The sequence below is a fragment of the Pyxicephalus adspersus genome, chromosome 3 (genome assembly GCF_032062135.1).
Source record: "Pyxicephalus adspersus chromosome 3, UCB_Pads_2.0, whole genome shotgun sequence".
Taxonomy (NCBI): domain Eukaryota; kingdom Metazoa; phylum Chordata; class Amphibia; order Anura; family Pyxicephalidae; genus Pyxicephalus; species Pyxicephalus adspersus.
The window spans coordinates 83,235,512-83,259,917 of NC_092860.1; the positions used below are offsets into that span (position 1 = coordinate 83,235,512).

Here is a 24,406-nt window from a genome sequence, read left to right on the forward strand (position 1 = left end):
GACGTTTTACAAACAAGATTATATTTTTTCCATTTTGCTGCATATAGGGGAATTGGTTTACTGTGTGTTCCAAACACCCTTTTAGTATGTAAGATAGTTTTGTTTCAAAATGTAGCCCTGACCATACCAGAAAAAGCAAGTATGCCAATTGGACACGGCAGTCTACTGCCAACTCTCGTAAAAATAAATTTACATGGGTTGGCAGCTCTACAGACAGGCGAGTCAATGATGTAATTTACTGGTAGTATATTCCCTTTGGCCATCTATGCAGAAAGGGCATGGAAGCTGAGAAACTTACATCACCCTTTCTGCTCTTGTCCATGGTTTTTGTTCTAACTTGCTAAATTATCTCTGTGAATAATACAGGAGAACCTTTGGGTTATTTGCCAGTACCCATTCCTACAGCTGCATTAACTGTGACAAATCCAAACGGTCAAAGCAAAGCTGTGAAGAGACATGAACAGATACTGCAATGCTGGTGTGAGAACCCTGGAACGTTTTAATAGGCTGCTTGGACTCTTTTCTTCTAAAAAGGACTTTTGAGGTAACTCAAAACTGTTCTGTTCAACCAATTTATGACTTCCTTGGCTTTCACGGCAATGTTGGCACTACTATAAATGGTACATGCAGTTGTAATGCTGCAAATGTTTTGTAAAAAGCAAAAACATATAATTCAACATATCAATTAATTTTACATGGAGAGGGTATGCATGGACAGGTCACAACTGGGACTGACTCTAGTGACCTTCTGTATCAGTTTGTTCTTACTAATTTCCTCAAGTAATGCTATCATTCATTTGGTTTAGTTTATTTTTGTTATTAAGTTTGTAAATTGTTTTTTTTTATTTGATTGTTACTATATATTTTTGGTTTGACAAATTTTGTGCATGACTAAGGCCTACACTGACTTTAATTTTAAACATTTATAAATGCCTTTTCAGCTTTTTATGAGTTTTTAGGCATTTATAAAGACGTTTTAAACTAAGATATGTGACAGCAAATAGGTAAAATAGGGGGAAATGCCTCCCAAATGCCCCAAAACACATAAAAATGCCCCAAAATGATATTTACGTTCATGGGGGAGTTTAGAGCGTTTGTAGGCATTTTAAGTGTTTCTGGGCATTTAGGGGCGAGTGGGAGGTGTTTATAGGCATTTAGGCAATTGCTGCTGAATGTTCTGTTGTGGATTGGCCCTTTGGAATGAACAGGAATTTCAAACATGGATTTTTACCCCTCAATTTAATGTTGGGAAAACATTTGTGTAGACCAGGCATATCCTAGGGACTGTGGGATAGGTATAGAGGTAACATAACAAAGTTGCCTGTTTTGTAGAGTGATTTGTCTCATTGAGCTGTATCATAACGAATAGGGCACTGAAATTAGACACTGCTGATGAGTTATCTTAATCTGTGTCTAAAGCTTCTTAGACAAGCCTGATAATTGTTGCCCGAGATAAATGTTCTTCATCTTCCGTGGCATGTGTACAGTAATCCACCGAGGACATTTAGCAATCCGCTTCCCTCTCTTTAGAACTCACAAAAGATCACTTCCAACAACAGAAATCAGACATGTTTACATGCCTTCAATTGCATTTTGAGCTATGTATCCTGTAAACCAAAGGTTTTTTCAACAGCCTATCAAGAATAAATGGAAATATATACCTGAACAGGAACATATGCTTGACCTGCTGGATCATACAAACAATGCAAAATATTAATATACAGTATTTCATTTTCATTGACTAAAATAACATGTTTTTTTAAACACTATTATACACATGGTTTCCAGATAAACAATTATCCTAATGTTTGGGAAATTTTGTATTAAAGTGCATCATTAACTAATATGATGTCTATACTTTACTGTTATGGGAATCCTCTGTAAACAAACCCTTACATTAGGTAAATCCCTAATTAGTAGCCTTTAAAGTTAAATTGTCTGTTCATTGAAGAATGACTAACAATGGGAAAAACAAGAACATCGGCCAATTAAAACAACCAAAACTAAGCATATCTTTGCTTGGTCAGATTTTATCAACATACAACATGTTTGTTGTTTTACATTAGGAGTTTATAGTTTAAACTTGGATTATGTCTGTTGTTTTTGCAGATTGTCCCTTTGTGAATGGAAAACCACTCTGTCACTTTGTTTTTATTGTCCCTGTGTAATGGGGGTTGTAAAAACAAAAGTCCCTAACATTGTTTTCCAAGAGCAGCTACATCTCTAAATAATGCATGGGAGTTTTTGGTTAAATATTTCCCATGTCAAACTCAGTTTTGTAACAGACTGCATTTTAGGACATTCCTTCTGCATACTTATACTCTACCTCAGCCTTTTTTTTCCAACTCCTTTGTCCTTTTCAGCAAAGCTATGTCCTCACTGATACCAAAAAGCAAATGTTCAAGCTCAGATTGTACTTCCCTTTTGTCTGACAACACTAACCCAGTGAAAGGATAGAAGTACCAACTAGGAGGTATGTAAAAAAAAAAATGGACACAGTAAGCCTAACTTGCAGCGTAAAGCCTGATAAACTCTTTCTGCAGAAATGCTAACTCTGAAAAGAGCCATTTCTTTTAAAATTGTGTTGAAATTGTCTTTTTCATTTTTTATTGATTTTTCCAAGAAGAAATTATAACAAATATAACAATAACAATAGAAGGTAGAGCATATAAATTAGGAAAGCAAAACAATATAATACAAAAAAGTTTCATCATGAACAAGACTTTAAAAATGAAATTATTGAACAGTATAGGGGTAAGCTTACAAGGGATCATTAGTTATCAATGAACAAAGAATGACATGACAAGGAACAATAAGGGGGCGTGTTGACATGGGGAATGAGGAAGCGAAAGCCTAGGTTTAACACAACCTATAAGATACAGATATATATCACTTAACTAGTAGGAACATTTCTATTTCTAGCAAGTAAAGTGTATTAGAATTTCTCAGACATATCCCTCCAAGACAGATCTAATAAAAATGTCAGAAGCACCAGAACTGGTAATGTGAATGGAGACATAAGGGGCCTCCCTAATTGGCTTCTTACCTAGGGAGCAGCTAAGTGATAGGTCTAAAGGGTTTTGGCAAATAAAAACTTATCACAATGCTTTTTTTCTTTATAATGTATAAGAGGACAGACATCTTCTCTCTGTGTATATGTCGGCTGTACTTATTACTATTATTACTTTTAGGACAGGTTTGCGTTTTCGTACTTAATTTTAGTGTGATTTGTGTATTTCTTCCACATCTTTTCAGTCATCCAGCAAGAAACTTTTCTTTTGTTCAGTTCCTTCCTGTAATATAGACCAGTTGCTGCTGCTCACTGTGCTTGTGCAGGGTGATTGGTCTTGTATGCACCTTCTTCCAGTTTTCTACAGATAGCCTGTAGTGAGCCGTCCTGTTTTGTTTTTCCCATACATCTCCTCTATATACATATGTGATGATGTCAGGTAATGACTGGGTTTGCATAGGTATTAGTGCAGAAAGAATGGATTTATATCCTTTGTGGCTATTGAAGAATATATTTAGGTTACATTTTTGTGTGTAATATGGATTTTAAAATGTATCTAAACCCTTGAACAAAAAAAGAAAAAAATAATAGATTGAAGCTTACAAATCAATGTGGTGGTTACCTTAGATGCCCTTTTTCCTTGTCCTTTGTGCTGAACAGAAACAATATCTCCTACCTTTTTTAGTATAAAGGAGGAAATCTTCTGGATTTTAATTTTATTTTATCTTTACCCTAATTTTAAATTTATTTTCACTTGGTAATCCTTCCAATAACACACTTTGTGTCCTAGTGACTGAACTCACTCACTATACTGTATCTATAGAGGAGCAATGTTGTAATTCTATCTACCTCCTCTTCTTGGAAGAGTAACATGGAAGGAAGGCGTTCTGCAGTTTACATAGATAGGTTAGAACATTGCTTTTTGATAATACAGCAGCACAGGCAGAGCATAAGGAATACATGGCTGGAATTTTTGCACTTATTGAACAAGTTTTTCATAACATTTAATCATAATATATTGAATAACATCTATGCACAATGTGAACTTAACCTAAAAGATTTAACTGTAAGCAGATTTTACACGACAAGTTCCGGTGTTTGTGGTACAGAATTTACTGCTTGGAAACATTTCTCAGCTAATAATAGAGATTTCAGGCATACAGTTTGTCCAAATTTATAACAAGGAATTTGTTCAAAGTGTCTGAGCTGTAAAATGGATTAGACCTCTGCAAGCCATCATGCTGACTGACGCATGACAAATAATAAACAAAGGGCTGAAGGTAAGTATGCTCCAATCTTATCAGACATGGAAATGAAGACAAAGGTCACGCTCTGCTGTACTCTCTAGTCATCTGCTTGCTAATGATGAGAATGCATTTATATACATACTTTATATAGTTATATATATATATATATATATATATATATATGTATTTATATGTCGCGAGAGAGAGAAATGTTCGGACCTTTGTGATGTTTTGATTGCTGTGTGCTTCACCCTTGCAAAGATTTTCCTCTTTTTTTGCTTAGTTTTCTGTGCTCCATTGGTAGAGTAAGTTAGAATTAACTTCTCAAGAGGGACATAACAACATAAACCTGTTCAAACTTCAATACACTATTCAAAACCAAACAAGGAGAAAAAGAATAAACATTTGAATTTATAATGAACAATGCTGGTCACTGGAAAAATGACAGTCACATTGGCCCTCCAAATACAGCCAGGTCATCAGTATTTACTGCCTCATACTAACAAAGCGGAGGCTAACTTTAAGCTGATCAGTTCCATATATATTTACATATCTATAAAAACAAATTTCCTTAAAACATCTACAGGGACACTACTTTGTATGAAGAATGGGAACATCTTTGTCTGAGAATACCAGTGTTGCTTCATGCTTGGGGATAACATTATTGTATTAGTAGTGATGATGTAATTGTGCCTACACTATGCTATGTATCTACAATGTTATTGTCCATCTATTTAAAATGATACTTTGCAATTCACTACAAGTCTATTCATTGTACCATCCACTTGTTCGGTAATTGATCTGTATTTGTGAGGTGCAATATGATTGGTAATCAATCAATACAAAATAACTCATTGCCAAGGAATTTTTAATCTATATTCTGCCCAAAAATTAACAAAATGTTTAATAGAAAAACACTTTTTTTGACAGATTTCATTTGATCTTTACTAAATTATTCCATATTTGAAAAGCTAATATGAAAGAAAAAGCAGGTGTTGGTTTAACAGGTCATCACTAGTCAGAATTAGGGGCATTCGTCTCATTTGCCTTCATAGTTTAATCTAAATAGCATTCCCCTTGCCTTTCTTCAAAAGTTGGAATTTACCTGTATGTGTATCGGCTTATCCAAACATGTGCTTTGCTCAATTTTGGGTTCTTTCTTATGGTCCGTTGTTGTTTGTCAGGGCAAAATGTCAAAAGAACATTTCACTGATTAAATATCATACACCATAGGCAATACTGTGTCCCCCAACCCTGTGGTCTTGTGGTTGTTGTTGAAAATTCAACATATTTGTGTATGTAATATTCATTTAAGGAACACATTATGGTTTTTTTTTAGATTAGATAATTGGTTTTCGCATATCTATACACAGAATTATTAGGATAACAGATTTCCTTTTTTGGGGGGATATTATGATTTGTAGGGATTGTCAAATTTAGGCATTTTTTACTTTACTGAAAGAACATAATTGGTATAAAAAGTCCGTGGCTGCCAACTTTTTTTTTAGATAATTATAAAGCCCTAAACACAATATTGTCACTGTAAGTGGTAGAGGTTTGTGGGACCAGGGGCAACATGAAAAAAACTATGACCTTGTCCTATTTTAGGACAATTCTATGCTGCATTCAAAGTAGTATCCACACTGAACCGGGTGACTGATGGTGCTCAGCAGGCAGAGAGTCAACTGTTTGGTCTAAAACAAAGTTTTCACCAAAACATTGCTCATATAAGCCTGCAGTGATTTACATCTCATTTATATTTTATTATTATTAGACGTTTTATTTCATTTAATACCAACAATGCTGGAGAGATTGCTTCTTAATAAATGAAAGTGTCAGTGTTGCCCATGTTGATTACTTGTTATGAGTGCTAGTTGCCTGACTGTTCTGCTGACTCTTTTGCCCTGATTCACTTGCCTGATACACATTTGTAGTTTTAGAAATTTGATTTCACACCATCCTAACATTCTGCATACATGTTTAAGGTATATCATGTGACTGTGTTGTGAACAATAAATTATGGGCTTCTCTAAGGAACAGTGACTGAACTATGGACTCTGTAAAGCACTGTTTAATAGGATGGTGTTCATAATATTATATTGTGGCAGACCTCTGGCCTCCAGTGCTGAATTCAGAGGCATTTGGGTATTTTTAGGAGATGGTTAACAGTGGAAGCTCCTCGATATTTCTCAGGACACCTGAAAACTGAGAAAGCAAACAAACAGAGCTTTTCTTTGTTTAGCACTTTGGATGACTTTGAAAGACACTGATGTAAACAATTCTGGGGTTCTGCATTCAGTCAGCTTTCACACAGATCTAAACATATAATTTGTATTAGTCTCAATATTAAAAAGAAGCAAATATCTCTTCAACAGACTTCAAAATATTTTTATGTAACCATTGTTCATTTAGTGCTTTGTGTGTGTGTGTGTATATATATATATATATATATATATAAATTATTTACATTTAGCTGTTAAAATACAGCATTTCAATTGTGATCTGACAGAGAAAATAGATTTAATAAAAAAAAAAATGACTTGAGCACTTATTTGTGTGATTGAAAAGTACAGATGATGTGTCAGAAGGTCAGGTCATTGGTAAAATATAAACTATTTTCTGGTTTCTGTTTTTTTTTTCTAAGACAGTTTATTCTTCTCCTCTTAACCCTAGTAATCCACTTCATAAAATCTACTTTGCAGTACAGTAGAGAGAGCAGATAATTACAATGATTTTAATTATCCTGGATAAAGACTCTCACTGGATCCCAGCGGTTGCTGCAGATGAAAGTTATGCATGCCATAAGAAGCAGAAGGGGGAGGGAAGCTCCTGACTTTTGAGTGCCAGAATCCATTTTCCAACTTTACAAGGGCCTTCATCTCCCATTGTAATGCAAATGAAATCCACTGAGGCTGGCCACCAATCAGAATCAGCGTCCTTGTGGGATTACCTGGTTTTGGTAGAGTGATGAGGAGGGGGGAGGAGAAAATCATTCACTTGTGACAAAGTTCTGTGTTTGACTGCTTTGCACTCTCAGATGTAGCAGGCAAGGAAGGTCCTGAAATGCCTGTCCTGCAGTGCTGTACATTTCTAACTAGTTGGAGGAGGCTTTGGTTAGAGGGCTTCTTCTCTGGGCTGCTAGGCTGTGTGTGCAGAATGCTATCTGTGGACTTTCAGTAAATAATCCTAAATCATTGCTGTGCTGGAGGTTGCCTGTCGTGCCCTGCATTTTTCCTTGCAGTCACTGCCATCCTAAGGGACGTTTGAATGGAATTAAGGCCCCCTTGGATTTTTGAATTACTTACCCATATACAGAATCCATGTGAAAATGGTAAGGCCTGTTTTTAGTATTGTCATTGATTTGTAATTCAGTAACCGTTAATATCAGATGTATTTCATAAACATCCACATCATTTATATAAATCCATCTATCCAATGTAAAAGCAGACTGACAAGAGGGATAACAGTGAGCATACCACCCTCCACCAAGTGTTTGGAATGGCATGTCCATTTCAGTTCAATGTTTTAATTATTCAGGACTGTTTTCATCATCTTATCTTTTGTTTGTTTGTGTTGTTTTTATATTCTTTACATTTTGTACTTTTTTGGTTTATTAAATAAAATGTGATTACATTTTCCTTCACATGGTCTTATTTATTACAACAGCTAAAAGAATAGTTTTGGAGGGACAGTTAGCATAATATTATACATAATAACAATAATATTGCTATGCAGAATATAGCAGCCAGTTATAATAAACCTTTCAACATTTGTGAGCAGTAGATTGCTGATTGGTTACTGTGAATTAAAGTACTTTTTTATTGTAGTCAGTAGTCATTACTATAGAAGATGTTTTTCTGAAAGTTATTATAAGCTTTTTGGCAAGTTATTAATATTAACAGGGCTACTGTCCCACGCCGAAATTCATAACAGTATTACCACCTGGCGGATGTCTTACCTGGCTGGCACAAATTTACCTTGGTAATGATTTTAATAGAAGAGTACTATAGGGCTGGTATTATTTTCCAGGGAAGGTGGCTGCTATAGTTATGATGCAGTATGTGTATACTGTATAAACTTTCTGTTACAGAGAATGTGCAGGTGCTTTGGCTGTATCTAAAGTCCGCTGTATGAAATCCATTCTGTAGCAGTTTGCACAGGTGTATGTGGTGACATGTTTCAACACTTGTGTACTACTAGTCATTAGTAGTTCTAAACATGCCAGTCAAGTGGAACTTTTAAGTCTTGTAAATGGACGGCTGCAATTGTATTTTAAACTTGTTTATGTAGTGTTGTGCAGTTACATCACGAGAGATGTGGCGTGTGCAAGCACTTTATGAGGAAAGTATTGAGTTTCTGTAAAGAGTATTATTGAGCTCCTGAGAATGTTGCTGCACTGAACAGATTACATTCCATTGAACATACAGAAATGTAAATGAAGTTTATTAGCACAAATTAAATTGTGGTTTTGTTCGTCCATAGCTTAAGGCCTGTTCTATCAGCGGAATGCAAATAATAATAGGAAATTGGAAGGTGACAGGCTCCTGGATATTATTAAGATGCATACACATCTGATGATTTACCAATGTCTATGGCAAGCTCTAACCTATCTACTGGGTATAAGAAAGAATATTGGCACACAGAAATGTACAAAAAATAGGTTTGTAATGATAAAATATTCGTTGGATATGAAGTCGAATGTTCATTCACATCATTGGCCCTGATTTTTTAAAGCTCTCCAAGTCTGGAGACGATACATTTTCATCAGTAAAGCTAGGTGATCCAGCAAACCTGGAATGGATCTGGTCCAGGATTCAAAACATTTGCTAGCAAATAGAAAATGACTGAAGAATTCCATTCTAGGTTTGCTGAATCACCCAGCTTCACTGATAAAAGTGTATCCTCTCCAGCCTTTGAAAGCTTTAATAAACCAGGGTCATTCACTCAGCTTACTGGCCACTATGTCATGCAAATTATTGACATTTTATCACAAATGACATATTATCACACATTCATCATATCTAAGCAAGCCTCCTTAGACCTCAATCATTTTCTGTTGGATAGGTGAATTCCTCACCAATGTGCATTTTTATTCATTTTACTTTGTTATATATCACACGGGTGACACCTAGTCAGGGGTGTCACTGCCACCCTACATAATGGTTGTCACTTCCTCACTGGATTAAATAGATCACAACCTTAAGTTCATTGACACAGGAACATATTGCTGATTCAGCAAGCAAGGAAGCAGGACCATAAAAGAAAGTCAGAGTATTTAGGGATTCTGATGCTGCAACAATTACTAATGTGACAGAGGCCCTCGTCCAAGTTCAGACCTGTAGTTGACAACTGAACAATTAACTGCTCCCAGATGCTCAGTTTAAACTGTTTCGCATTGAAGAAGAGGAAGTATTGACATGAATTCATAATCATTTGCTGAAATGCTTCAGTAAGCAGTTGTGGTGGGGTTGTGTGTGTCTCAAAGGATCTTGGAGCATCTTCTGTCCTTTAGAATACTGTCATTCACATTGCAACCTCTTTTGGAATGCAAACCAATTCAAGACATATGGAAGCGTTCTGCAGCTGACTGCCCTCAGACACAACCGTGCCACAACCACACCACCTGTGAACGCCTCTAAAAATAATTATGTCAATTGCTTTACATTGTTTAAATCAGACATCTACTTGGTGCAGTTGATGCACGTCTACAAATTCCAGAGTGATATTATCCAAATCAGCAGAAAGGAAAACTAGGTTTCTATAATTCAGTATGTGGCTAATATCTAATGCGACATGGTGCAATAAAGAGACTGAGACAGAACAGCATTCTCCTACTGACTTAAAGTAGGCTTTGTCACATGGTTGGTGTTTCTGAATGCAGATATACAATGATATCTACTTTTTGTTGTGTAATTGATTTTTGTAGGTAGCTAGATTAGGATAAATCAGATAATTATTTTTTTTTTTGCATTGAAAATCCGAATCTTTAAGCAGCTGGTGATGTGGAGCATGACAGCTCTCTTATATATTTAAATCAGTGTAGTATTTCTAATAATGCTGTAAGGGAGCACAGTAATCAGGGTGCGGGTTCTATGAACTATTTAATGTACACTTACTGTATATTATAATACTAGCCACTTGCTAATGTAATCGGTGGTGTAGTAACTCAGTCCTCAATACAAAGATATCTAATTATTTCTTTATGATTACACCAATGGAAGCACAATGTGTTTATACACTAGAAGAGACTTATATGCACAAGCTGTTATATTGGGTGAGGCATTTGTATATATTGTGGGTGTTAATAAAATGTATTGGCCCGGATCACATTTTACATCACTGTATTTACACCCCTGCCAGGAATGACTTTGCAAATAGTTGTCAAGCCCAACAGTACATTGTACATAATTATCTCTCCCTTCTAAAAATAAACCTGTTACAACCCTGAGCAATCCAGTGTGAGTATCTAATAAAAATGCATGATCTTCAGTTAAAAGAATTCCATACGTGCAATAAGGTGTCATTTTAAAATAAATGACAGTGCACAACCACATTGAGCCTGATTTGGCCTCCAAGACTGGAGAAGATCGATTATCTTGGGTGATCCAGCAACCCTGGAAATTTATAAAATAATTTCAATGCTTGGCCAAATCAATTCCAGATTTGCTGGATCACCTAGGTTTACCTATGCTAGTACATCTTCTCCAGTCTTAGAGAGGTTTAAGAAATCAGGTCTATTATGTATCAGTGCACTCTGGAAAAGCATGTGGTAGCACACACATTCTAAATGTGAATAGAGCAGCATTTATTGTCCATGTACACACATCAAGTCTCTAAAGTAGGCAAATTTGCCAATTGTCACCAGACCAAGTGTCCTGATCTGAAAATTACTCTTTTATTTTTGTTCTGATAACAACTAAAAATCTTGGATTTTCACTTCTTGTTTTGTGACAATGGTCATCATGACACATATTGTAAAGGAATCTCCCCAGCAGAAACACTACTTTCCAGAAAAAGTTTAGATACATTTTAAAAAAAAATGTTTGAATTTACCTGCATGCAGCTGCCTATATCTCTGAAAAGCTACAACTGCAGTAAAAGATTGAAAGCTATTGAAAATGTAAATTAGATACTTTCTGTCACAACCTCAGTGCAGAGGTTTTAATAAATTGACTATCCCTTGAACTTCTATACCAACAGATCTTTATTGGATTGTTCTTGTACAAAGAATATGAGCAAAGATTTTTCCATTACACTTTTATAATATAATGATTTGTCTTAAACGCTCATCACACACAAAAACATTATTTAATGATTTCACTTTTAATTATCTTTCCCACTTTCTTTCTGTAAAAATAAAATGATTTTTATAATTTTATCCTTCAAGCTGGTCTGATTCCCACTAATCCCATGTATCGTGTAATCAGGAAGCTCTTCCCATGTGTGCTGGCCACAGTGCTTCTCCGCTCCTTATACAGAATAGAACAAGATAATAACCAGTGTTTACCACCAGATGTTTCTGCAGGAGATTGCTGTTTGCAGCATCCTGTAACCACAGATTTATCAGTTGTGCTAATTCCATCTATCATGTAGGCTATAAAATTGTTGTTTCATTAAAAGTGTTGTACTTATGTCCTATTCTGGTGTGTGCGGGGGAATGTAAATGTCAAGGGGTTTATTAGGGGTTAGAACACAATAGGACACAAACATATATATAGCCATTTATTATGGTTTTTTCATGAGTGGGAAACCCTGAAAGGACACATTTTGTTTCAAATATTTCTGAACCCAAAGCATTTTTTTATTTTTTAAACAGGAAATAGTAGGAATAGTGGGAAATGGGTATAAACCTCAAGGTGTTTGTCATCTTTGTCCCACTGTCAAATGGATACAACAGAAAGTGGGTGAATATCTCCCCAAAGCGAGAGGACTCCTCTCTTAGAAAGTTGTCATAACAACAATGTTCCATTTGCAGTGGACCCAGATCTTTCACAAACATAGCAATGCACCTGGAAAGGCAGGGGAGTTCACTTATGTAAAGTTTTGCACTTAAAGCAGAACTAAACTCTCACTGGATCAGTGCAAAGGTTTAGTGGTGATCAAACCCACTTGATATTAATATCAGAGAATAATATCAGAGAATGTCTGGAATGGTTTCAGTACTTCACTACAGTGATTTCACACAATGCCTGCAGCTGCAGAGGTCAGTGAGGGCCTTTTTTCTTTTATATTTTATTTGCTGATTGTTAAAGTGGAACAACTCAAGTTCCACTTAATATTTTATTGTCTATTCCATGGCCACAGGCTTATTAAAATTGACCAATATGGGCAAATTAAAAAAGTATTACTAAATTGTCAGAAATCACAGAAAATAAAAGGCAAGATACCAGCCAAACTGTTTCAGGGCCATTTGACCCTGACATATTGACAAATGGCCTCCGAATCCAGCAGAAACAGGGGCTAATATCCTTTGTGTGTCTTTTTCCAAATCGGGTAAAGGGGCACAAATGTAGCACAAAAATGTTCATTACTACTAAAAGTGTCTGTAGCTATGAACCTGTACATGTAGACAATACCTTCACTTGTACACATATGTAAAGTTACAATGTTGACAATTGTTACAAGAATGTTTCCTCTCCTGTTGTAATAGCCCTTTAAATTACTCACATAGGATAAGAATGAGTATTTGCAAAAAGCCACAAAGCTCACTCTTATAAAGAGTACATTGTCCATTTTTACAACTTCCTCCCCTTGATTCTTGCTCCTGACTGTAGATACGCCTTGACAACATGTTTTCTCAATGTTTGGCACCCAGAGTTTATACGCCATATCCCAAAGCTCCTTCTATACACAGAGATCAACTCTGCCAACAAGGTTACCAGACTACATACCACAATGTATGTTGCTTACTTGTTTTGCACATAGGGTTAAAAGTTTGTAAAAATCCAGCTGTCAGTCCAGTAATACCAAAAGCTTATGTCCCTAGGGTGGTCACATTATCAGTTTATTTTTTAAGGTCTTTATAGTAGAGATTTTAAGCCTTTCAATGCACAAAATCCCCTGCAACGCGGCTAGGATCACACTGTACATGCTTTAAAGGAATTTAATTTTCACCCCACAAAGCAAAGAAACCAAAGACAAGCAGAAAGTGTCGCAGGTGGTATCTTTTTGTTAAAAAATGTTTGAACGGCTCCCAAGAATTTGATTTCTAAAGATGCTAAAAGATACCCAGCAAGATGTGTATAGAAAGCCAATGAATAGCATACATAGTGCAGATGTACAAATGTGCAAAAATTATTAGGGTCAGTTATGTAGGTATGAGACAGATCTGGGTTTAGAAGTATACCGAAATAGGAAAAGTGGAGAGGAAGTGGAGTGGAAATAATTCAGTTTAGTATGTGAACAGCATATATTCTGTACATACGTTTTTTTTTTTTTGCACCATTCAGCAGCACGGTGGCTCAGGGGTTAGCACTCTGGCCTTTGCAGCGCTAGGTCCTAGGTTCGAATCCCAGCCAGGACGCTATCTGCATGGAGTTTGCAGGTTCTCCCCATGTCTGTGTGGGTTTCCTCCGGGTACTCTGGTTTCCTCCCACATCCTAAAAAACATGCAGTTAGGTTCATTGGCTCCCCCTAAATTGACCTAGACTACATTAATGACATATGACTATAGTAGGGACATTAGATTGTGAGCTCCTTTGAGGGACAGTTAGTGACACAACTATGGACTCTGTACAGTGCTGTGTAATATGATGGTGCTATATAAATACTGTATAATAAAATAATAATTATGAAAGGGAAACAGGTTGTTGGAAATAGGGCAAGGTGAGGGAAAAAATGGAGGGAGTGGATCCAAAAGACCTAAATTAAAAGTAAGGGCCCATGGCCAAGTGGGCCAGTACAGTCAATCCATGCGGTGAGGTTGCAGTACACCTTATGCTTCCTCACTCCAGGAACGCCACTTCTTGGGAAACATTATGCCCTCTCCTTGTGGCAGCTCAAAATTTAATGAATAGGGGTTCATTGCTGTTAGCTGTCAAGTGTGTAGACATTGGTTTTGTATTAACCAGCACTGCTGTGCCATTCAAAAAAACTGGCAAAGTGCCAGCTGTGGGGAGCTGCGCGGGATCCCACAATTTAAAGCAAGGTCAGAACCTGCCTTAGTGCAAAATTTCTAAACTGTGCAAACTCTGCATAGTAAATAAATTTACAGTCCCTTCACAATCAAATCAAACAATAGTGTCCATGTTATATCCTCTCCAAAGTGAAAGAATTTTCCCAGTGTTCTGTGTTCCACCTTACTTGTGCTTCTATCAACAAACTTTGATTTATTAGACCGCTATTACAGGAAGGTCTGAATGTACTTGTTCTCCTACCACTCAGTATGTCTCATTTCTACTTCAGTCATTAGTGAGCATACAATTGTTATCAATCAAAGCAAAAAATACATGTTTCCATGGTGTAAAGACTTTAAAACAATTATTTCATAAAACATATAAAAATGCACATTATTCCAATGTGCTTTTCCAGTACCAATTATTGTCTCACGAGTCTATTCACAATCCCCCAGACTTTCTAGAAGGTACGGACCTAGCCACTCCAAACCAGGACTAGTTGATTTTTGTACTGTCATTTCCAGAGTAGACCCAGGTCGTATTTTTCTCAGAAGTTGAGACGGAAGTAGATCTGGTGCCACACTCAGGTTTACACTGCTCATTTGTTTAGAGTGATGGATCTATGCTTGCAGCAACCCGTGGTAATTATATCTAAATAATGGCACATATCAAAAAACATAGTTTGTTTACAAAGAAGGATTGGAACCAGAGACACAGCAGGCCGTGGTAACTATAAATAATGACACATCCTGTAGAGGGAGTGCTATTTACTTTTCCTAATTACAGGTGGGGGTGAAAGATTACTGTACTGTTATCTTAACTGCACTGTACAGTTATCCTTTACGGGGAGATATAAAGGAACAGCCATTAGGGTTTGTGCACCAGGGCAAGTATCCTTAGGTTACATACACACTTGCAATGGTTCTTGTCCAATAATTGGCTCATGAAAGATACTTTCCAACAACAATTATTGCACGTTTGTATGCAGCCTTATCCTTCCTTCACTATTTCTCATTGCATGAGGCATGCATATATTGGGTCCCCAGATACGTTCCAGGACAGTGACTCACCAAACAATGGGTTTGATTTATTAAAGCTCTCCAAGGCTGGAGAGCATACACTTTTATCAGTGAACCTAGATGATTCAGCAAACCTGGAATAGATCTGACTCAGGATTGAAAACTTTTGCTAGCAGATTACTTTGAAGAAATTCATTCCAGGGTTGCTGGATCACTCAGCTTCACTGATGAAAGTGTATCCTCTCCAGCCTTGGAGAGCTTTAATAAATCAGACACAGTGAATAAAGGGTTAGAATACATGCCACATGACCCATTACTGGGGCCCAAAAACCTAGGGCAAACCAATCCTTTCATCACTTTTTACAACATGGATAAATGTTTGAAATCAGTGACTCAGTAGTAAAGCTGGAGGATAGTCCACATTTTGGAACCTGCTAAGGACTAGGTGAGTTTTTATTATGTCCCATTACATAAAACCTTAGAATTGAAAGAGGGTCTACTTCATCCATACATTTCCTTCTGCTCTGTGGCCAAGAGAGCTCGCTTTTGCACGTTACATAATTCAGAACTCAGCTGGCAGCTTTGAAAATCAACACACCTACGCAGCCCAATTAATAATTAAAACATCTACGAGCAGGCTAAGTAGTAATTAAGGGCTTGTGTAGATAGGCAAATGAAGCATGCATTCAGCTTCAATTCAGATAGGGATGTGTCTGTGAACAAGTAAAGATAACCTGCTTCCAGTGTCCTTCTCACCACCTTCCAAGATGCAACAAGCTGGTTTTGCAACCTCTTTGACTTGTATGGAAACTTGTACCAGATATAAAGAAATGCATTTATACACAAGCCCTAAAAAATATTAATAAATCAATAACATGGCAAAGATTAAAAAAATAAATAAAGTATATTAGATCTGGCAGATTCATCCTTTCACTTAAAAAAGTCATTTAAAAAATGGTTAAATTCTTATTGACTACATAATATGGCTCATTAATTTAACTAATTTATTAGTTTATATAAAATAATAGAATCTTCCCTCAAACAAAATCTGTGAACATCAAATTATTAATCTCCATCATGGCACTTGTTTGAAGTTGGAGTTCAATCCAAAGATACAATGGTTCTTCAAAATGTTTCCACACTTTTAAATTTTTGTTGGAAACTATGAGGGCAGGAGAAGTAGTAATTGGTCATGGCAGACAGTGTCATGTGACTAGAAAAATGCATAGCAGATGAAGTTTACTATGTAGAAAAGTCATGTATTTGTTTTTGAAATTCCTAATAAAAAGAATTAAAAAAGTGCAGAAACTTTTTAAAGAACTCTTGTAGAATATTTGAACAAAATTATTTCAGAAAGTTACCATAAATGTCAGCGTAGACGAAGGACTAACACTTTTTCATCCTGACACCCATAACACTGATCTTTCTTCTCAAAAACTAAGGTAGCTGGACAATCTTCTACATCTGACACACTAGGGGATATTTCCAGTCTCCCTGTAGTAGATATATGGTGGCAGTAATATTAGATAGGATTCTCATGGAGGAGAAAATGGCAAAAATTACCAGGCATTGATTAAAAACTGGACATACTGTGTGTGCTGAGTTTCAGGTGGAAGGTAATTGTGTGTTTTAGAGTAGCAGTACAGTGCAATGCGCTGTTTATTATCAGGACCTCCATCCATTGGCTCATATTGGGGCATGCTTGCCTCTTGAAATCCTCTCATTCTCTCATGGCAGGATTTCAACACATGTTTAGTACTTGTCTCTCTGAACATTTGCTGTATTGTACGCCTTTAGTAAACCTAGAGCTGACTGAAAGCAGATATTCAGTACATGTTTATCTTTGTGAAATACATTGATCGTTGCCCAGATCTTAGTCTTAAACCCCCATACTGTGTTTGCTTTCTCACTTATTCCTTTACAATTTATATTAATGTGCTCCTGATTTTTGTTCAAGACAAAAACATGGGATTGAACTGTTGTTATCAAGGTTTTAAAGGGTTGTGATTAAAATGTGTTTAAGTCCTAACAATGAACTTCTATTATTTGGTTTGTATTGGTCTGCAAATATGCCATTGGAAATGTTTTCATATATCTGTTTGACAAGTACAAAAAAATACTTGTAGATCGTGCTAGGAATCTTGTAAGATGATGGATTACTGTGATCTATTGCTCTGCTGATTGTTAACCTTTATGGCATGGAGAAGAAAGTAGGGCAGTATTTGTAGTCCAAAAAAGGCATCCCCAAACAAAGGAAAAGTCATGATAAAAGAAAAGTATCGTAAGTCTGGTAAGCTGTATTATATTGCTAATTTTTGCTCCTTTCTTATACAGTCAGGCCCATTCAGTAGTACAAAGTATAATAATGTGAAGTAACTAAAAAATATTTAAACAGTTATTACACTGAAAACCTGAGTAATCTAATGTTTGTCTTGTTTAATAAGGGCCTTTTCGTGCCTATCCACCATGTTGTATTTGATTGTGACCCAGACTGTGATGTGGGGTTCACATTAAACTTTGCAAAATGTTTATTTCCACATATACGGTAGCCACATTCTAGTCACAATATTGGTAATAACTGCAAGGCATTGTGGACAGCTTTACAATTATCATGTTAAGTACAAAGATAATAAGCCATCTGCCACATTCCATACTTGCATTCTGTAGGGTTATATCACATATTAGTATGCACCATACGCTTTTCAATAAATTATTGTTTAACGGTTCTCACACGCTGTTCAGAACCCGCTCAACAAATTCTTGAAATGCTTTGGGGACAGGAGGAGAAAGAAAGACTTGATAATTTACGGTTCTGTGCTTTCTATGACATGACATCTGACAGCGTCCTGTAAATCTAGCTATTGTGACCCAAAGCGGTCTCGAAGTTCCTCACGAGGATGGCGTCATATGAACAATAGGCCTCACATTCCTCCACCCACCCTGAGAGAAGCATGGATGTATGAGGAAGGAAGCCACTTTGTCAGGAACATTGAAAAGTCAAACCTTGAATATCTATATGGAAGTGTTCTCCTTTTATTCAGAACAAAAGGCCACCTTTTTATCTATCGCCTCTTAATAAAACTTTTCAAATCACCTCTTGTTTGCAGAGGGTCCTGTCTGAAAGTGACTTACCAAAGTACAGTTTAGCTCAATTCACTGTTTAGTTCTCAAAGCTTTTATTACCACGTTACTTCATGGTGTGTGGTGTGAATAATGTCAGCAGTTTGGAAGGTAGCTTGTGCAACTAAGTAAACACGCCAGTTTTAACGCAGACAAAGATTTATTTGCACGTTACTAGGGATCTTTTATAGCATCCTGGAAGAAGGCCTCAAGGTTAATTTTTACATATGAAGGTAATTATATTTGACAGCATTATTCTTAAAGTGGGATGTACATACAATAATTTTTTATCATTAAAAAGAAGTCCATTACCAAATTATTGTCAGACACTAAAGAACAAAAGAAGAAAACTGGACTGACTAGGGTTAGTCAGAAAAAAGTTTAGATGTGAGTTAGGGGAGGTATGTAGGTCTGACTGGATGGGTGGTTGAAGGTCAAATGAACGGGGTGGGGCCACAAAGCTTGATCTTGTAAAGGATGATATGTATTCAGTCTTTAAAGTTCAGGTGAATAGGGAATTGGTTCCATACTTGATTATTGGATGTCAAGGGCTTGTGGGACGTAAAAAAAAGATTTTCAGCAGCAGTTTAGCAGGTTTGGAGTCTTATGGGAGCACTGAAAAGCTCAGTTATTACAGAAACAGAGGACCATCTGGGGTATGGTGCTTCCATTTACTTGGGTATTGGCTTTAAAAATGCACATTTGTTATTCAGAGTTACCTACGAATTTCAAATTTGATAGTTACATTCAATGGCATTTACCAGCATTTGCTCTTTCTCCTTATTTGTACACACTCAAAAGTTGCATTTATTTTGCACAAACCCCATATACTATGCCAATACCAATAGGATTCATGCCCTTAAGCAATGGGTACCCTTAATATTTACTGATGCAAGTTGCTTAAGGCTACGTATACACTTCAAATGATTTTTGGCCAATATTAGCCCCGTCCTGGCTCGTTCTGGACGAGAATCTAACATGTGTGCAGTGGCCGTCCAACATCGCTCATGGATCCGCGACAGTAATCAAACGTGTACAGTGTCCATCCAACATCGTTCATGGTTCCGCTACTAGAATCTGACTTGTGTACAGCGGACGTCCGACAGCAGCTGGGACAAATCTAAGAACGAAAGAAGATGAACGACTGCAATAGAAGGGAAGTGAGGAAAGAGCAGTGGGGCTGCTACTCCTCCTTCCCCCCCCTTCTATAGAATAGGAATAGAATGGCACTGTAGGTACAGCGCTCGTTCCTTCATCTTTCAGGTCATTTTTCGTTGGAAACGATTGTGAAAGCGTTTGTAAGAGAAAAAGAAAAAAAAAAGTTTGTGCTACCTTCCATTAACATTTTTGATTGGAGGACTTTTAAAAGGGATAATTTCCTCTGCAATAGTTCACCAGAGCTCTCAAGTATGAATATGGCTAAAAATAACTCCAATAACGCCAGTTAAAAAGTAATTTATTTTAAGTGAACTTGAAACATTCTTTTCCCACATTATTTAGTCACACTGAACATTGAAAATAATATGCAAGTAAAATATGAATTAGTATATTTTATAATTTAGACGGATCAGAAAATGTTCTGTATTAACAACATGAAAGCTTTATTTCAAGTCGACTTATGTGCAACTACAGCTCAGCACCCTTGTTTGTTTTATTGTTCATCTTAGTCCAGCCCTATTATAAATCTTCGCAGTTTTTGTTAACAAGCCTGTACACTTCCCTGCTGTATTCAGAGTAGGCGTCTTGTGAGTGTGAATGTGTGTGTGGTCTGCATAGTATTTGTGTGTTTTTAGTGAATGCAACATTGTCAAAAGGCCGTCACATCATGTACTGTAATAGCCTTTCAATGGTTTTCCGCACAGTTATTATTCAGTTGTATGTTAATAATCTGGAACGGTCACACCACAGTCTGTGGCAATGTTGAACATGTGGGCGGCACAGTAGCTGGAACAATAACAGCATGCTTTTATGTATGTTAATGTTTGGTTGGTTATATTAATACAAAGTGGAAATGAATTGCTTCCTTTTGTCACGACTTTAATTTTTTCCATTAGGCTGAACATAACAGATCATTCCTTTAACTTTTGTGTATAAAATATCCTTGCGTAATTCTTTCATAGCAGAATTCCAATCTGTTAGGAAAAAGGTAACCTTCAGTTATGTGTGGCTGCCTTGCTTTTTATTGTGAATCCTTTTGTCTAATTTGTACCTGCCAGCTTTCTTTAATATTCTATTTTGTAAGAAAATGTAAATATTACTTTTATTAAATGAAAAGATGAATTGACTATGATGTCAATTAGGTGTTATATTTCAGTTTCCAGTGGGAATCTTTCTTTTATGTCCCAAATAGCAGAATGATAACAGGAAGAAATGTAAAATCCTGTTAATTATACTGAGTAAGAGAACAGAGATGCATTACTACAAGTATCTAAAGATGAATACATGCAAGAATTTTCCTCTACACTTGACAGGAAACAGGAAGTGTCTCACTTTTTAATATAATACAAGCTATGTACATTTTCTAAATTTTTATTCAAAGTATATATTTTTTAGTTTTGCATACAATAGGAAAGCGTTAGCAACCATTTTGTTTGCTGTCTGTGTCCCTACATATTAATTAATCATATTTATCCTATATGTTACCATAGCTGAAAGTAAAGGTAAGGAAAATCCCACATTCTGAATTACCAACAACACCAGAAGGGAAAACCTTCAAATGAGAACACTTTTTGCATTGACAACAGAAAATGAAGGGAAATCTAAGCAATAACACACAGACAAAAAAAAATCACAGGGGTGTTACCTTCCCAAAATCTAGCAAAAACTTTAAAAAGTTTGGCTTTAAATTTACTTTAAACTTTTTGTGCTGCAGGCCAATGCAGATTTTTTTTAAATCATAAAAGTAGACCTAAAATTTTAGCAAAATAGTTTTATTTTTTATAAGCCCTAGGAGTTAGGTTTTAGGGTCATTTTAACCCTAAGATTGTTTCCAAAGTAAGTCACTGGGCCTGATTTATTAAAGCTCTCCAAGGCTAGAAAGGATACATTTTCATCAGGGAAGCTGGATGATCCAGCAAACCTGAAATGAATCTGGTCCAGGATTCAAAACATTTGCTAGAAATGAGCAAATTACTTTAAATAAATCCATTCAAGGTTTGCAGGATCACTGGTGTATCCTCTCTCATTGTTCTATGTGATTGAGTGATCAGTTGCTACATTTACTAATTAATCTCTAGTGATTTTGGTAGCACAAATAATCTGGTAAAAAAAATCTCCTATGTTGCGATGACTTTCAGCAATTTGTTGGATACATCAGAAGAAAAATTCAAATATTCACTGTTGTTTTTGTCATAATTTTTAACCAAACTTTTAAATACCTACCTTAAGCTACGTACACACGTCAGATTTTTATCGCCCGATAATCGGCATCGGCCAATTATCGGGCGAAAATCTGCCGTGTGTACAGTCGGTGTCGTCCATCGTCCGGACGACCGACCTGCCGGATCCACGGACGATGGACGACAGCCGATCGTAATGAAAGTGAAGGGGAGAGCGCGCAGCAGGGTGCCGCTCCGTCGCTCTCCCCCTCCCCTCTCCATAGAGCATGAACGGTGCTGTATGTACAGCAACGTTCATGCATCGTGCACTCCCTTGTCGTTGGAAAGGATCGTGAAAGATCCTTTCCAACGACAAAAATTGGCAGTGTGTACGCAGCTTTAGGCTAGGTTCAGATAGTGGGAACACTGCAGTTCACCACTATCAACCAGTCCACAACTACCACAAATTCCTGGTCAATATTGAAACAAACTGAAGTGGTTGAAATCCTATTTTGTACAGACATTTTGGTTGCAGTGCATTTTACGAGATGCTTTATACAACATCCTTAGCAGTCTGGCTCTAGAACTCCATAGACCTCTTCAGAAAACACTCACAAATGGCTGTCAAAATTGCTATTGAATACCTAGTGGTTATATATTGGTGGTCTAGGAGTGGTTAACCACAGGTTGACAAATGCTTGTCTGAACTTAGCCTAACTCCTGTTCCCTGATACTTTGGATACAAGGTTTATACACTGAAAGCAAGGGACTGCCGTCCTTTGGTAGAATAATTACTTCCCATTTTAATCCTTTCATATAGATGAATACAAAGAACTAGGCACATGTGAATGTGTAAGAGTAATAGTTTATGAGCTGAGGATATTTCATTTGCCCCAATTTCTCCTGTTAGCTGAGGCAGAGTTATATTTGATATTTTTACATATTATTTACCTATAAGCAGTGAAAGTAATTAGTACAGTGACTTTTCCCGCCTATGCTCTTTAAGCCGCTTCCTGAACAATTTGTTGTGACCTCTCTAACGTTAGGTCTGTTGCACTTCAATCTCACCATGTCCTATCTGACATCTTTCATTTAAGAACCTGTGAGCAGTTAAATTCTGACAGGACAGCTGCCAAAACACATTTGTTAAGAGGAAACGCCTGTGTTACTTGAGGTGTGCATGAAATTAAGCAAGTGGAGATAACGTTAACAAGGAAGTGCTGAAAATTATATCAGAAATGATGTGGCAAGCTGAAGACTTGTTGCATTTAATCATGAACAAGACAATTACAATTACCAAAAAGGACAACCAGTTTAAAGCAAGATTTATTCACTTTTTTTTTATCAAGATAAATCAAGACATAAGAAGACCTCAGAAGATAGATGTCTTTTCTTTACATACACAAAAGCAGCAAACATAATTTTACACCTTTTATTTGTCCCAGATTTTCATTGCAGCCCATTTCGTAACTGAATTATCATTACCATTATCAAGTGTACTCTATTATGTTTTTACAAATCACACTTCATTATTTTTCATATTTTAGCATTAGATGTATCCTTCAAAACCAATATAAATCAGAAGAGATTTAGCATCAAAATAAGTATGATACTTTTGATACATATGATACACTTGTAAAATAAGTAGTAGTGAATTCTTTTTAGTCATTCCTGTAAGTGGTTTGTAGCAGATTTTCCATACATTATTATGACTAGCAAATTCAGTTATATATACCTGTTGCATCACCTTCTGACCCTTTGTTAAATCACTAGTTTGTGCTAAATTTTGGCATATTTAAAAGTAACTTTACTATCATTAAAATTATAGAATATTAAAAATAATATAGAATTTACCATCAATTTCAATTTAATACGTGGTCATTGTAGTCTTGTAAAAATGTCAAAAAAACAAAATCCAATATGGAACCTGGAGTTGTTCTGTACATAGTTGGTACAGAAATGTACCCAGACAAGGCATTTCCTGCTTGTGTGATTTTTCAGGATTCTGCACAAAGATACAAGTTAGGTTATAGGCACTACCAATGTTTGGGTAGGAAAATCTGATTGTGATTTTCTAACAAAACAACTACTTATAGTAATTTTATTTTTGTGGCAATCTCCCCTGAAGGAGTAATTATTTCTGAAAGGATGCAGACACTGCCACTTTCCACATTAGAGCATGGAAAGCTCATTATAATGAACTAAACACCGCCAATCAGAATTATTGTGCAAAAGATGTGGTTAAAAAACCTGCTACAAAGTGCTTGAAAATATTGGCACTTTACAAATATGTGGCACTGGATATTTTTTCAACACAAGTAGAGTTATGAGTTTTGCCATCATTGGCAAGTATTCACTCCTTTATAAATAGACTAATTGTTAATATTATCCTAATATTACATTTTTTTCATTTTTTTAACAACGTGTGATAGCATGCTTCTTAATGTGTGTTGCCACAATGAACATGCTCTATGTCTTGTCTACTGCAATGCTATTCAGTGTAATGTTCCCAGCAAATTCTACAGTACAACACAATATACATGCACCACTCATATACCAAGTATTTTTTTTTATAGCA

General features: G+C 36.3%; 1 protein-coding gene across 3 annotated transcripts in view; it reads left to right on the plus strand.

Moving 5' to 3' along the window:
- The window catches only part of SHROOM3 (shroom family member 3), a 172,341-nt gene that overhangs the window by 101,765 nt on the left and 46,170 nt on the right, over positions 1 to 24,406 (plus strand). Inside the window, exon 1 of one of the 3 annotated variants that reach the window (XM_072405483.1) lies at positions 7,322 to 7,588. The exons of the other annotated variants lie outside the window; for them this stretch is intronic. The gene's annotated coding sequence lies outside the window, so the exon portion shown is untranslated. Of the gene's footprint in view, positions 1 to 7,321; positions 7,589 to 24,406 lie in introns of those variants that run through there. 3 annotated transcript variants of the gene reach the window in all.